Source organism: Haliotis asinina, chromosome 4, assembly GCF_037392515.1.
Source record: "Haliotis asinina isolate JCU_RB_2024 chromosome 4, JCU_Hal_asi_v2, whole genome shotgun sequence".
Classification (NCBI taxonomy): Eukaryota; Metazoa; Mollusca; class Gastropoda; order Lepetellida; family Haliotidae; genus Haliotis; species Haliotis asinina.
In genome coordinates, this window is record NC_090283.1 from 54,725,374 (window position 1) to 54,741,998 (window position 16,625).

Genomic DNA, 16,625 nt, shown 5'->3' on the forward strand with positions numbered 1-16,625 from the left:
AAGGTGAGGGGAGCACACTGAAGATGTCAGCATGGTAAATTGTACGTTAAGATTGTCAGCAAGATATCTCAAGAATGGTTCAATGGAAGCTCTTCAGACACCCCCAAGACCTCTCTCTCTCTTTTTGTTTGCTTCTTTTGTTTCGTTTCATTTTTACCTTTACTTTTATTTTACTATTTTATTTTTATTTTTGCTGCTGCTGCTGCTGTTGTTGTTGTTGTTGTTAAGCAATGTCTTGACTACCATTTTTGCATGTTTCATACACACTAACATTCGGGGCTGTGGGGTAGCCTAGTGGTTAAAGCGTTCTCTCGTCACGTTCGTCACCCGGGTTCGATTCCCCACATGGATACAATGTGTGGAGTCCCCCGCCGTGATATCGCTGGAATATCGCTAAAAGCGGCGTAAAACCAAACTCCTTCACTCACTAACATTCATGTCAAGGTTAAGTTGTCTTGAAAATATTTGTGTTTGAACATCTAAAGAGCAAGATATCAAGAGATGTTGGCTTGCCATGTTTTTGTTGACATTTTACTTGTTGACATTTAACTTCGTCATAAACTACGACCTGCACTTTCATTACTCTTTAAATTTGATCTGATAATTTACGGTGGAGGGCTACGTCACCTATTGACAAAGCTTGATAAGAAGTGTTAGTACCTGTGATGTCCGTCTCAATATCAAAACAATATCGACCGTACGAAATACACTTGGCAATGGCATTTTCAAAGTCAAACGTGATAATCACCCATACAGTTGATGGTTACGTCGACCCAGAAACTGCGCGTGTCTCAGCGCAGGCACACGATCCTATGAGTGAGAAATTTGACTAATATCCCCAATAAATGTGAACCCTGTCAGAGTAAATTGTTGGAGCGATTCGTGTATGAAAATCAACGTATATTGTGTGAAGTGGACATCGATCTGTCCATTATCTCCGCCGAAGGATATCTGACTAAAATCAATATGGCCATGTGAACAGAGGCATCATTAACAGACATGTTTCTATGTGCAAAAGCCTATGTCCATACAGTTATTATTGAGTAATCGTGTGTATGCCCGGTGTTCCATTACAAAGCATGCACTCTTATACACGCATTTACAGGGTATCCATGGAAAATCAACTTGGATCTTGAATTTACGTTGCGTATGTAGAACATAGGTAATGCATGGACTCCTCTGAATGATTTTGGTTTTGAGCAATATTACAGCAATATCACAACGGAGAACCCCAGAATCGGGCTTCACCCATTGGACCCATGTGGGAAACTGAACCCGGGTTTTCAGCGTTACCACACCACACCTGGATTCTTCTGAAAATATCAACTGTATAATGATTTGTATTAATTTCCAACTTGGAGGTGATATTAACAGAATCAATAACTTAGCAAGAATGCTATACAGAGTGTGTTACATAGTTCACTTTGAAAAGCTTCACTTAACACATGCATGATATCTAGGTGGTGGGTGCTACCAACAGGGCAGTGTATGATATCCTTTTATCCTGGTGTCGTCGACGTCAGTTACGCTAAATGAAAAAGTGAAACGTTTCTCGGGCATCGGCACGTCACTTTTATTTGTGCCATTTTATTTTTATTGCCATTAAAAAATGACTTGGCCGCGTCCCGATCATCCCTTTCTTCTATTTGTCCACCATAGGAATCAGTGCCTGCAAGGATGAGTGTGGCTGAATCTACAACTCATTAATACGTGCTAAACTTCCCAAGCTGAGAGAAAAAAATATTTAAAAGTATGTTTATGCAGCCATGTGTAGACAGCTTTCACGCCCAGGGGAATCTGTTTGGTCGAGCATTGCCATACAACACAGCATGGAGTGCCCTACACATCAGCAACTATACCACTGTTAGCACTGATAATCAAAACAACGGTGAACCAAAGAGCACTGAAAACAAACAGCTTAGTTTTCCAAATGTGAAGACTGACGTTCGATTTTTAGCTCACCTAAACAAAGCGAGTTAGTGGTTGTACACTCGTTTCTTGCTTTGTGAGTGAGTATAGTTTTACGCCGCTTATGCAATATTCCAGCATTAACACGGCGGGAGACACCAGAAGTGGGCTTCGCACATTGTACCCTTGTGGGGAATGGAAATGGGGGAATCGGTGTGATGTCTTGCTTTGTATTCAGAATTAAGTTTTTTGACAATTTATATATACATTTGGCGTTGGAAACAATTGTTCATAGTATTAAAGTTATCCCAAATCGTTCTCTGGCTAGCATGACTTTCATGATCTTTCTTTCTTTCTTGGTTATCTAATGCGACACACTTTCAAGCTAAATGACGGTGTTCTGTACAAGTTCGAGTCATGGAGCCATGCGACAGCCATGGGTTGATGAAGATCAGTTCTAAGCCCGATCATCACGGGTGGCATACGTTCAGATGGTGTGCGTTTTTATCATTACTTATACATGATGCGAATTTGTCTTAAATAATCTATGCTGGTCGTATGAGGCGACTAACAGGATCGGGTGATCAGGCTCACTGACTTGGTTGACACATGTCATCGGTTCCCAATTGCGCAGATTGATGCTCCTGCTGTTGATCAATCACTGGATTGTCTGGTCCAGACTCGATTATTTACAGACCGCCGACATCGTCAGTCATTGGCTTGCCCCATACACACTGGATTATGTACAGACCACAGACCCAAATAATCATAACAATGCCAAGAGTGGCGTTAAAATCTCAGAAAACAAAGTTACTTGCCATTAAATTCTTCAAAGCTTACCACTGACCTTAGATTCTAACAGTCATGAACCAAAGGGCATTAAGGACACGTGTCATCGTATCCCACCTGCATGGATCGATGTTCATGATGTTGATCACTGGAATGTCTAATACGCCGCCATATAGCCAGGTGAACTACAGTACGAGTTTCGTCGTTTCCCGGAGGCACTGGAAACAAACAGCTTTCTGCCAGGTAACAAAGAGTTGGCACAGCCACAGACGCGCGCAGCATACACATCACTTCACACAATGACCGAGGCCGCTGATGCTGAAATCTGCTTTGGCCATTTCAAAAGGTTTCTCAAATTAGGGGGAATGTACATTTCACATGAGACTAAACCAAAATGGCGCTGGGCTCAGTGCCTCTACACTGTATCTGTGTCTTCGTTGCTACTGGGATATCTGTCCGCATTCACCTTAATATTCACGGAGGAAAAGGGCTTGACCGGCAGTTTTACGTTATCATTGACCTTCTGGGTGTATTATGCATGGAGTGCTTACCAAGTACCCACCGTTGCCATTTCATTCTCGAAATACATCGCAACGTTTGTGAAAGAACTATCGTCTTTCTACATGATCTATGGCAGTGCCGTTAATTTGAAAAAGACTGGAGTTATAATCAAAATAATATTGACCATAGCAGTAGTATTCGTATTTCTGTGGCAATGTCTGGTCATGGCTGTGCTCCAGCTGTCAAGCACCACGTTTGGAAGACGATCGTATTATCCGTCCAACAAACTGGACGGTGTCGGTTATTTCATCTGCGTTCCATTCAACTCATTATTTCACGCTTACAGGAACATTGCTCTATTTGCACCATCTCTATTTTACCTTGCTCTTACTAGAATTATCAGTAAGGAGTTTGCGCGGGTCAACCAGCTAGTGAAAGAGATGGTCGAGTCAAAAACTGTGAAGGAAAACTGTGAATCATTACGGAAACGTCACATCCTGCTCTGTGGAGTGTTGAAAACCGGTAACAAAATTGTTACTCATACTATGTTCTCCTGCTTCACGACACAGATTCCCATACTCTGCTTTGTACTGTTTGGACTGCTCAGAGGAACCTTGTCCTTAAAAGATACACTGATGGCTATTGCCCTCACTGGAAATGGAATTCTGTTTATGTTCACGATGTTATTTACCGGCGCGTATCTGAGTTCAACGGTAAGTGCGCCAATGAGCAGTTTGTATGCAAAACAGATGCTACGTACATACCTTGTATACCTGTTCTAGTCGCATTGCTTATGTATAAGCTGAAATGTCTCTGGATCGCTGAAAATACAATGGTACGTGAATGTTATTCAATGAATGAAATATCAGCATGGTTACAGTACACGATATTAGGTCAAACGTTTGTGTTGTGTGTGATTAAACATGCTGAATATATCAGTATTGTTAGGTATTATTCACACTAATTTGTATACTTCTTTGTTTCCAAAATCCAAAATCCATGTTCAGTATTACTGGTTGATGTATTGGATCCGTGAATATTTAGTATCTCAGCTACCACCTTATTTCCACGACTCTTTGACCACTCTTCAAACGCTTCTTGTTAACGCGATATCTCATGAACTGCAGTAGCAATGTCGTCAAATTTGGGGACAGTCTGCCTTGGGAGATTACGCAGACACTAAATGATTTGGGTGACCTTGATCTTATTTTTCATATGACCACAACACTTTCTCGACTTTAATCTGGGTGATTATCCAGACACCAGTCATTTCACGTATCTTGTGTGTGAGCAAAAGAAAAGAGTAGTGAATATATTAAATATTTCATTCTTCTTTAGCGAAGCAGCCGTGAAGTAGCCAAGGACACTGTCTGCAATCGGCCACTGAATCTATTTTCTCTAGATCTCTCCGAATATTCGAGATCTTCTCTGTGGTAGAGTTAGAGAAGGCTTTACTGAGATCATTAATATTGACACACTTAGATTTTGGCAATTTAGGTTCCACATTTCTGCCAAGCAGCGAATTCATGAAATCATAACAAAAAGAGGTCTTTGAGACAATTTCTGAAAGTTTCTTTGCACAGTATGTAGATTTTGCACTCCGGATAGTCCGAGAACATGCATTTCAAGGCATGTTTTCCTCCATCTGCGTTCTGCATTTCACCATAGCCGTTTTGCCTCATGTAACTCTGAGCCATAACATCAGATCCTTCTTTAAGAATACTTTTCCTATATGGGATAGGTGCGTGTGTATCCAGGACTCCTGTCATTGTAGAACCATACAGTTCAGTCAGTTCATTAACATCGTCTGGCGTGTTTCTTAAGATCTCAGAGGTAATCAAATCAGACTTAAAGGCATCTTTATTGATAGATTTTAGGTTGGGACATTTCACGTCTACATACCGTGTTTCAGGTCTGTCCAAATTCCAGGTCATGGGACCCGTGAAGGTCCCGGGGTAGAATAGGCCTTCAGCAACCCATGCTTGCCATAAAAGGCGACTGTGCTTGTCGTAAGAGGCGACTAACGGGATCGGGTGGTCAGACTCACTGACTTGGTTGACACATGTCATCTGTTCCCAGTTGTGCAGATCGATGCTCATGTTGTTGGTCACTGGATTGTCTGGTCCAGACTCGATTATTTTACAGCCCGCCGGCATATAGCTGAAATATTGCTGAGTGCGGCGTAAAAATAAACTCACTCACTCCAGGTCATGGAGAAAAGAAGATGATATGATAAACTAATGTCCTCTACACTGGCCAGATGTTATCACCCAGTCCAGGTTGTGCCCTGATCTGTGCATGGGGCTTGTAACATGTTGATGAAGTTCATGAGCCCTCGGCATTGAGTTAACTTTCTTTCCATCAGCAGATTTTGGCTCATCAATGTGAATATTGAAGTTCCTGATAATTACCACATTCTTGTTTGATGCATGCTGACTGAGTAAGAAAGAGAACTCTTCATGACTGTCTCACACCAACAGTTTGTTCCTGGCTGAAGGTGGTGGTCTATATATACAGATCGTATGGACATATGTATTTCCAGAACTGATTTTGATGGTCATCCATTGAAATGTCCCAAAGTTGTCTGAAGGCTCCCAATACTCCACACGGATGCATTTTCTATGCACTAGTGCTATGCCACACACACACACACACACACACACACACACACACACACACACACACACACACACACACACACACACACACACACACACACACACACACACACACACACACACACACACACACACACACACACACACACACACACACACACATATATATATATATATATAAAGGTGGTAATCCATAAATGCTTGTCACCGTCTAGAATACCAATGTAATACCATCTGCAATATTTCAGGCTCACGGTTGTGTGGACGACCTGCTCCGTTGTGAACTTACGGAACTGGATTGTACTGAAGTGCATTCTGTGAGTCCCTACAGACGTTATACCCATTCCGTATTAACGATTAGAATTCATTTCTGTTCAAATTACGAACAGCGACAGTTGTATTGTACAGTTTCGGACGATCATCATGCGCTAAATCAATCTTTCACTTGCAGGTCAATCTGTTTATGAACCGTCTGATGAGACCGCAGATCGGATTTACAGTCCATGGACTATTTACTGTGGATGCGTCGGCAATATTAATGGTTTGAATATTTTAAACATACAAAAAATGATAAGCATTCCATACCCATAATTTTCAGTCCTATGGTGTGTTGCAAGTTGTGAGTAAGCGAATTAATCGCTTACCCCTGACTCCCACAAAATGGCGGAGCGGCTACCATTTGTTCGCGTTAAATTACTGAAGAATGGGAAAGCATCTTTAAGCAAGGACCTATAAAAGGTTAAATAATTATAGCTGTCTGTAAATGATGCTTAAGGGTTGAAAAATTTGGGAAATCACAAATGATCACCACTTGAAGCCGGTCTGTTTCATGTTCATGGGTTCAGTTTCGCAATATCGAATTATAATTCACAAGCTATGTTATATAAAAGGGTAACACTTTTCCGAAAATTTCCACTTGTCAGAAGGGTACACAAAGTCTTGACTACGAGTTGTCAAGATTCTATGGCAGCAGCGGTGACTGAATAGGTTAGGCTCCTGTGCGTTGATTTTGTGTACTGGCATATTGATGCTTCTCTATTACGGTTAAGGTTGGAATCCCTTTTGTAGTCCCAAAGTGTAGTCCCAACCATAACATGTTTTACATTTCACTACTTTCGTAATGATATCATGTTTTAATGGCTTAGGGTCAAATATTTCTTGTTATATGCAGGGTTAAACTCATGCGAGTATATTATCATCATGCTTGTATATCGGCATTATCCCCCAGTTTATCAAGTTCATAGGGTTTGCACAATGTTTAAAACGTCCACGCCGAAGACCCGGGTTTGAGTCTCCGCGTGGGTACAATGTATTTAGCCCATTTCTGAAGTCCGCCATTATATAGCTGGAATATTGCTAAAAGCGGCATAGTGTCATTTTCACTCGCTGTATGTGTGGATGTTTCGTTTCCACGTGTCATAAATTTGGACCCTATCATTCTGTACATTCTCAAATGTTAATGTTACAGGTGTGTGGCACGTTGCTCACATACGCCATCGTCGTTCTGCAACTTAAACCTGACGATACAGAAACAGGACTGTTTCCGGGAGAGCCATCTATGAATCAAACGGTGTCGTAACATAATCTACACGCTTGATAATATCGAGTGCGGTGTCTTACGGATTGTAACATGTACCAATGTATCAGTGTACCGATGTATCAGTGTACCGATGTATCAGTGTACCAATGTATCAGTGTACCGATGTATATCATGTCGTGTGTTCGCTATTTCTGTTATATTATTCTGCTATATTATTCTGCTTTTCTTATCATGGAAATAATGTGATTTCTCTGGTCGTGATGATATAGGATTGATGTAGTCCATGAAAATCCGGACGAGAAATTTTCAGCAAGTCATAACAAGAACAGGTAGTCCTGCTCCGATTCCAAATGCTTCAACCCACACTCATGTCAGTCAATGGATTGTATGCTCCAGACACGGTCGATTTATTGACGACCGTCATAAAACTTGAATGTTGCGGCGTTACACAATATGCGAACAAAACAAAAGCAGTGATTCAATGTGCCCGTGATTCAGTTTTATATTACAGTGCAAATTTCGATGGCTTCCGAACGACGTTCTCTTTTGTGTTAAGTCCTGGTTTTGGGTTGATAGCAATAAACCCGAAGCTACCACCCATGCCTGTTTCAGTTTTCACTCAAGAATTTCCAGAAAGATGATTAAACAAACATGAGCACAACTTTCAATCTGGTTTATGACTAAAAGGTAATGCAACGCAACTTTACCCCGATATTGTTCACATGCAAAACGTTTGAATCAGTGTTGTGGTTAGATATGCTGGAACTAAATAATGCCATTTATAATTTCTTGGCAGAAATGGTATTCATCCTGTGTGGTTTAACACTCCCTCAACTGCTTGGCCTTACAATAACAGAAGAGTACACTTCTCGTATAACTGATCAGGGTGTAATTCTGTGCAGTCTAAATGAGAGTTGTTATATAATGACCATGTCTTTCAGCAACAGCATGTCTTGCAGTTCAACTTGAAATTAACCTAACGGTTAAAGTGCCCACTCCTCAAGGGGGAGACCCGCGTTCGAATCCCCACATGGGCACAAAGTCTGAAGCCCATTTTCGGTGTTCCCCGTCGTGATATTGCTGGAATAATGTATTTGCTGAAAGCGACCTGAAACCCCAGTCATTCATTCAACTTTCCAACTTGACACATGTCATCGTTTACTCGTTCATCGTTTACAGGATCTTTGCATGTTTCCTGTTTCCACTTTCCGTAGTACTGTTCCAAAGTACTGTTATCAACTAAGGGCAAGTTCGACATCGGCACTAGTTTCTGGGTAAAATAGCACGAAGAAATATATTAAAAAATAAACTTCGATGTTATATGAGTATATGTACTTACACCAGTCTGGTTAGCTACTAAACAGTCCTTATCCTTGTACAACATGATATTGTATCAGAAGGTTTGCACACATTCACCACGTTTCTGTGCAGAAGAAAATGGGTCTTTTAGCATTCATTCATTCATTCATTAGATCGCATTTTTGTGACATGAATCAAACAAAAACGTGTCAACACTTTGTTGCAAATGGTTGGAGAATGATGCAGGAGAATGGCATCGAACCCATGGTTAATTCATGACGAGTGCATGCTGATGGCACCACGAGGTCGACGTCCCTTCCTCTGTTATGTTGTCTTCAGCCACTGTCACTTTCCCTTCATACTTTAGCTTTAGATGCCGTGGTAACTTCCGTTTCCGGTCACACGTTGTAGCGCCTTGTAAAACCCCAGAAATGTGACTGCAAAACGGTGAACGTGGCGCCTGGGATACCGTCATTTCGTGATGACCCGCGAATACCCGGGTTAGAACTGATCTTCAGAAACCCATACAAGCTGTAAGAGGTGACTAACGGGATCGGGTGGTCAGGCTCAATGACGTGATTGACAACATGCCATCGGTTCCAAATACATAGGTCGATGCTCATGGTTTTTAACCACTCGATTGTCTCGACTCGACTATTGACTATACCAGGTATCCCATCCCGTCATAAACACATGGAAAGGCTAATCCATTGTTTTGCTGAAAATGTTTGGTATGTATGATACAGGTCAAAATAAGGAATTCCGATGCATTGGGTGGCGCTCTTCCTAATCGTTATAGGCGTAATATGCTTGACTGTATCTTAAAGGTAAACTGTAGACACCAAATAAAGGGTGAATTTGCTTTACATACTGCTGGCCTGACAGGCACAGTCCTCCCTCAGGTATTAATTACAGTTCCTCCATAGTTCCGTGACTCGCTATATGACCGCATCAATACTATATGGGATTTTTTAATTGTCTCTTTTATTGCAAAGTGAGGGCTATAAAGAGACGTTAGAGGACTTACAAATGTGTAATTCTGACCTTCTATTGGTATTAGTGCATCGTTCATTTAGTTTTCACAACAAGTCAGGATAGGTGCTTGATCACAAAAGCAATGTTAAAGTGTCACATAAGTACGACTAAACATTTTATAAATAAAAATTCATAGTTATCAGTAATCAAGCCTATCCCATAAAAAAGAACGGAAACCTCCCGAACGCATTAGAATCATCTTTGTAATCATCAGAGTCGTCGTGATCACCAGAGTCGTTGTAATCACCAGAGTCGTTGTAATCACCAGAGTCGTTGTAATCACCAGAGCCGTCGTGATCACCAGAGTCGTCGTGATCACCAGAGTCGTCGTGATCACCAGAGTCGTCACTCAACTGTGCAGGCACGGCATGGTCAATCCTGTCATACCGATACAGAGGTTCGTTATCGCCTTGACCAACCGTAAAGTAGGAAGCCCCATCAAGACTCCATGCAACTGATTTGCCAACCTCTTCTGGCCAATAAGGTAGTCTCACGGAAAGCTTGGAATTGGTCAGGACTCTTTCCATATCCTCTTCAGTTTCAACATACCAGTAGAATACCTTCTTACGGAACTTGATGAGAAATCCTTCACCGTCTGAAGACATGTCTCCGCTAACAGGGCCTTTATATGACATGCCTTTAGGTAAGACCACATCAAACAGGTGTTTAGCTTCATCTTCAACGATTTCATAAAAACCTTTTTTATCTTCATCATTTTCATCTATCAGATAGATCCTGCCTCTTGGTGAAACCATGAGTGTCTCACAGTTGTTCATTGAGGACCTGAAACATTCAGAATTGAATACGATGCCAGATATAAAACGTATTCCTGAAAAAGTAGGCTTGAGAAGAGAAGTAAATTGTTGATATACTGACATCACTGATGACACAGTCATACGATGTTTCAGTGGTTATATTATCCACTGTCATACAGTTTAGAAGTGACAAATACCTTGAACTAGTGGTAAGGACGACACCATTAACATTTTACCGACACAGTATTCCATTTTAGTGAAAAAAGAAACATAATCAAAAGGAAGAAATTACTTTCATCGATCATAGATTTCAAGTGAGTGAGTGAGTTAATATTCCAGCTATATGGTGGCGGTCTGTAAATAATCGAGTCTGGACCAGACAATCCAGTGATCAACAACATGAGCATCGATCTGTCAATTGGGAACCGATGACATGTGTCAACAAAGTCAGCGAGTCTGACCACCCGATCCCGTTACGACAAGCTTTTATGGCAAGTATGGGTTGCTGAAGGCCTGTTCTACCCCGGGACCTTCACGGGTCTCATAGATTTCAAATCTGTGATTGACTTGATATTGTAATAATATCTGTAAGGTACAAAATGCAGATTGAGCTAGTAGAACATTTCAGGTATGTGTAATGATACAGTGGGCAGACACATTCAAAGAGTGCATTTTGATACAACTCTATAGAAGAGATTTTACATTTCGTGCAAAGCTTTGGCATAGTAACATGCATTGAACAATATGGGCTGCAAGATCGGTTCAAACTTGAAATTAGAGATGCGAAATATGCTATAGACAACACCGACAACACAAAAGGTATACTCTGAAATACTCTTTGATATAATACAATACAATTGCAAAGTACCAAAGAGGAAATTTAAGTCTCGATTCAACGATCAAACCTTGTTGTTAAACGTCATACTTAACACGATTCAAGCTAAATGACGGCGGTCTACAACTACTCTTCAGACAGACAATTTTGTGATCAACAGAATCAACTATTGAAAATTGATGGCATGCATCAACCAAGTCAACGAGCCTGACCCAAGGATCCTGTCAGTTGCCTCTTATGACAAGCATGGACTGGAGAAGATAATTTTTCCCTGTCCCCGATTTCTCGAAACAAAGTTATGTCTTAGGCTTTGCTCAAATTTGAGAAAACTCATTTCACAGAATTAACAGAAATCGGTATAAAACTCAAATTATAGTAGACAATATGAGTTTGGTGGACAGAGATAAGTTTTATATTTCAAAAATGCACTTGAGTTAAAGATTCAGCTGTTTTAAATTGTGAAACTGAGAAATTGAGATTTGAGTAAATCGGGGCCAGATCTTCACGGGGATAAAAGGTATTACAAGACATGACAGTTTCTGCATGAATCAAGTAAAACTCACCTACTTACTGAAAACTTATAGCCTCTATTTCATCCTCCTCTACAGACAAGCCATGTCCCTCGGTCAGCTGTTCTGGTTCTTGCACCTTATATATCAGGTTCATGGGACCTTTCCCTGTTTTTCCAGTGTCAGATACATAAATACAGTGTCCAAATCCACTGGTATCACAAGGACCACAAGCAATGTCTTCCCAGTCGGTGTTGATAGCGTCCAAGGTCATCTTGTTGATAACTGTACCGCCCTATACCTATCCCGTCCATAATGTAATACAGAACCCCAGGATGCTGACGACTTGCACATAAACCAGAAATGTGCTGCCCATGTGATCGGATTGTACCAGCATATTGGCGCTTTGAGAACCCTGAAATAAATAAGGCAGATGTGATCATGATGAAATAACTCAATATCATATTTTTTAATGTCTTCAAAGATCTATTACTATTATGAAACAAAATTAAGTCTGTGTTTTTAATTAAGTTCTCTCAAATTTGAAAAAACGCAGGAAAATGCATTTCGCAGAATGAACTGAAATCGGTATTAAACCCCAACTTAGTAGAATGAGTTTGGTAGTTAGATTGGGCGGTCTGGGCTTTCATATTTAAAAACTTGCACTTGACTTAAAAAATCAATTTGAAATTGTGAAACGCAGTTTGAGATCGGAGTACAAACTTGAGTTTGTTTCGAGAAATCGGGACCAGGGTTGTTTAAAAGTATTGGGGCCAAACATGTTTGACTAGTATCGCTGTTAAATTGGTTGCATGTCTCATAAACTGTTAAATGTACGTCCACAAAACCCTGCACCAACCAACCAGCTAAGTGATTTAATTTAATGACCCATACTCCCCGTGATCCCTGGTAATCTGCCTTCCGTTGTTGGCGATCTGAAGCCCATTTTCATATTGTGTTTATCTGTAAAAATATCGTTTTGTAATTAGTTTTAAGTTTACTTCTGTGATATCGTAGATTTTACTGCCCTGATACAGTGACCGGTGACGGATATTAAAGTTTATGTTTAATGAACAACGATCATAGTCACGACATAGCTGAAATAACGCCGATGTGAGGTTAACATAAACTCACTCAGTGACTCAAGCTAAATAACGCCGATGTGAGGTTAACATAAACTCACTCAGTGACTCAAGCTGAAATAACGCAGATGTGAGGTTAACATAAACTCACTCAGTGACTCAAGCTGAAATAACGCCGATGTGAGGTTAACATAAACTCACTCAGTGACTCAAGCTGAAATAACGCCGATGTGAGGTTAACATAAACTCACACAGTGACTCAAGCTGAAATAACGCCGATGTGAGGTTAACATAAACTCACTCAGTGACTCAAGCTGAAATAACGCCGATGTGAGGTTAACATAAACTCACTCAGTGACTCAAGCTGAAATAACGCCGATGTGAGGTTAACATAAACTCACTCAGTGACTCAAGCTGAAATAACGCCGATGTGAGGTTAACATAAACTCACTCAGTGACTCAAGCTGAAATAACGCCGATGTGAGGTTAACATAAACTCACTCAGTGACTCAAGCTGAAATAACGCCGATGTGAGGTTAACATAAACTCACTCAGTGACTCAAGCTAAAATAACGCCGATGTGAGGTTAACATAAACTCACTCAGTGACTCAAGCTGAAATAACGCAGATGTGAGGTTAACATAAACTCACTCAGTGACTCAAGCTGAAATAACGCCGATGTGAGGTTAACATAAACTCACTCAGTGACTCAAGCTGAAATAACGCCGATGTGAGGTTAACATAAACTCACTCAGTGACTCAAGCTGAAATAACGCCGATGTGAGGTTAACATAAACTCACTCAGTGACTCAAGCTGAAATAACGCCGATGTGAAGTTAACATAAACTCAGTCAGTGACTCACTTTATGACTTAAATGAAATCATATTATTCGTGATCACTTATGATTTTATGCAGCTGGCATGCAAATACATAGGCTCAGTTTATATTTATCGCGTTTTAATACCAGTTTCAGGTCTTGGTCGATCATATGCAAGCACAATATTTTTCGCATTTGGTTTCAATGACGTATATATTTTACACCACAATTTGGCCCCACAAAACGTGTCCATTGCACCACGTAGCAACATATGGTGATGACAGCAAATTATCCACATATCATACTAAAGTGGTGAATTGTGTTTGAAAATAGCGTAACTCATCGTAACAATGCCAATTATATTTTTTTTATTTTAGTGAGAACTCGTACCTTAGGATATTGCTCGTTCTCATAATTGCAACGAACTAGGAATTTCACATACATTCCTTTCAGACCACTCAGTTTACCTTTAGCTTCTCCTGTCAGATCTATCTCTCTCGGTTTCTCTTTAGACTCGTCTTCTTTTTGCTTATTTTCCTTCTTGTCACTCGAAAGCAATTCCAGAAGTTCGTCCAACACGCCCATTGCTTCTTTCAGTTTCAACAAAAATGCATTTCGAGATGTGTAAACATCATACCCATGAGTAACCGCCCTGCTCCGAGAACTTGCATTTCCATTCAGAATTGGAGCACGGTGCAACAAAACAAACATTCCCAATGATATGATAAACCGCATTGTACCTTCAACCTGCAAAGAAGTCAAACCATTCCTGAACACAAAATATGCCGACGCTAATGGCCATTGCTTGCCGTTTTGTGAGAAAATAACAGCAATTGATCGTCAATCTTGCTCAAGTGTAATTAACACCCTGTGCACAAAGGAGACGATATAATCTTATATGAGGGACAGCTGACCTTTCTTGATTGGACATAATTGGTTTATACTTTTCACTAAGCGCTGGACCAACAATGACCAAAGGCATTGATTCTGCGGATATTTGCTAACCGTGTGTTGTTTGATCGAGTTACGCTGCCAGCAGTATATAACCGATAGTAAATAGTTTTGCACGCGGTGTAATTCCTACATGTACTTGGGTGTGATTGAAATGAGTGAGTGAGTGACAGGGTGAGTTTACAGATGACCATAAAGTAACTACTTAAACATCAGCAGTGCAGGTTGTCACCAATTACTCTATGCGAATGAGATGCCAGAATGTGACAACACGGACAGTTTAGACAAAATGAAAATATTGGGGTAAAGTTATAATTGAAGGGGGTTAATGAACACCAATTTGATTGATGAGGGATGGCCCAGACAATTTAATGATTAATGATCAACGATATCTGTTAAGCAAGTCAGCGAGTCTGACCACCCGATCCCGCTAGTCGGCTCTCACGACAATCATGGATGATAATGAACCAGTTGCTGTAAATCGAACTGACCTTTAGGCTCTTTGAATTAAAATAAGCAACGCATCTGCTGATCAGAAATAATATATGTAGCCACATGTTTACAACATCGGAAAAAGAGTCACTTCCGTATATAAACGTTTCCTTGTTGTCATAAACATATACATTTTCGTATGATTGCTTAACAAATTATTGATTTGGATCTTAGAGCTTAGATATACCTGAGCTATCTACAATCAGTCCACAGCAAAACGAATGACTGTTGATGGTTATCCATCTGCCCTACTTTCCTATATTGTTTTTGAACGAGAAACTCTCGAACCCGAGAGTGCAAAACATCAGCCAGTGAATAATGCGGATATAGAATTTAGATTAACAAGTATTCCAGCACGACACTGTGTGAAAGTCGATTTCGATTGGCTGATTGGTATCAAAACCGTACATAAATGGCAGTTGATGGACTGCTACTTTAAGTGACCAATTGACTGCGAATGAATACAATGAATTCGTTCACCCTTTTGGTTGCCAATAAACATTCGAACATCGACGATTTCAACCTCGGCAACATATTTGATGTTTTGAAGTAAATAGCGAATGATTTGAAGAAGAATTTTTAGAACCTAACCTCATTAAAGAAACTTCGAAGTCGGAAAATTCTGTATGCTTAAAACCAGGTCTAGATCAAGCAGGCATGACGTCGACAAACCATGTCAGCCAACACGTCCTTAGCTATCAGCTTCGTCCAATCCAACTCCCCAATCCATCCACTTCGGCTGTCCATGTTTCTCGACCTGTGAAGGTCCGGGGTAGAATAGGCCTTCAGCAACCCATGCTTGTCCTTAAGAGGCGACTAACGGGATCGGGTGGTCAGGCTCGCTGACTTAGTTGGCACATGTCATCGGTTCCCAATTGCGCAGATCGATGCTGTTGATCACTGGATTGTCTGGTGTTCGATTATTTACACACCGCTGCCATACAACTGGAATATTGCTGAGTGCGGCGTAAAACTAAACTCACTCACAGACTCCATGTTTCCCACATAAGAGCTGACATGTCAGTTTTCTTCCGAACTGACAATAATAGCGTGCTTCTCAACAATTACTTTCGTGAATAACGTAAGCGGCCACAGAGGGGTTGGTTGATCAATAGAGAATTATTACCCCACATAAACAAACAATGTACATGTAGACAAAGCAACGACATTATACATAGACAGGAATCTTTCCTTGTCTCTGAAGAGTCATGTCTCTTGTGAAGCGCGCGTCCATACTTGCGAGTCACGGGTCCGATCATTCTGTCGCGTGGACCGGGCTACTGGAAATACCATACTCTCTCCCACGACTATGTCCATCTTGTTTAAGATACTATTCGCGACACTGTACTTGAATAATGTGTCTCCGGGGATTTGAATAACTTATCAGCTAGGGTTCATGCAGGTATCCAAAGAACCGTAAGTCCCCATGGTCTCTTGAGTGGTGGTCTAGTTTCAGTTGTTGGCGATCCTCAGCCATTTTGTATATTTATTGT

The 16,625-nt window shown here is 40.8% G+C and overlaps 1 pseudogene; it reads right to left on the bottom strand.

The window, feature by feature from the left end:
- Positions 1-9,842: 9,842 nt before the first annotated feature.
- On the bottom strand, positions 9,843-15,879 carry LOC137281003 (uncharacterized; annotated as a pseudogene).
- Between the last annotated feature and the right edge of the window lie 746 nt (positions 15,880-16,625).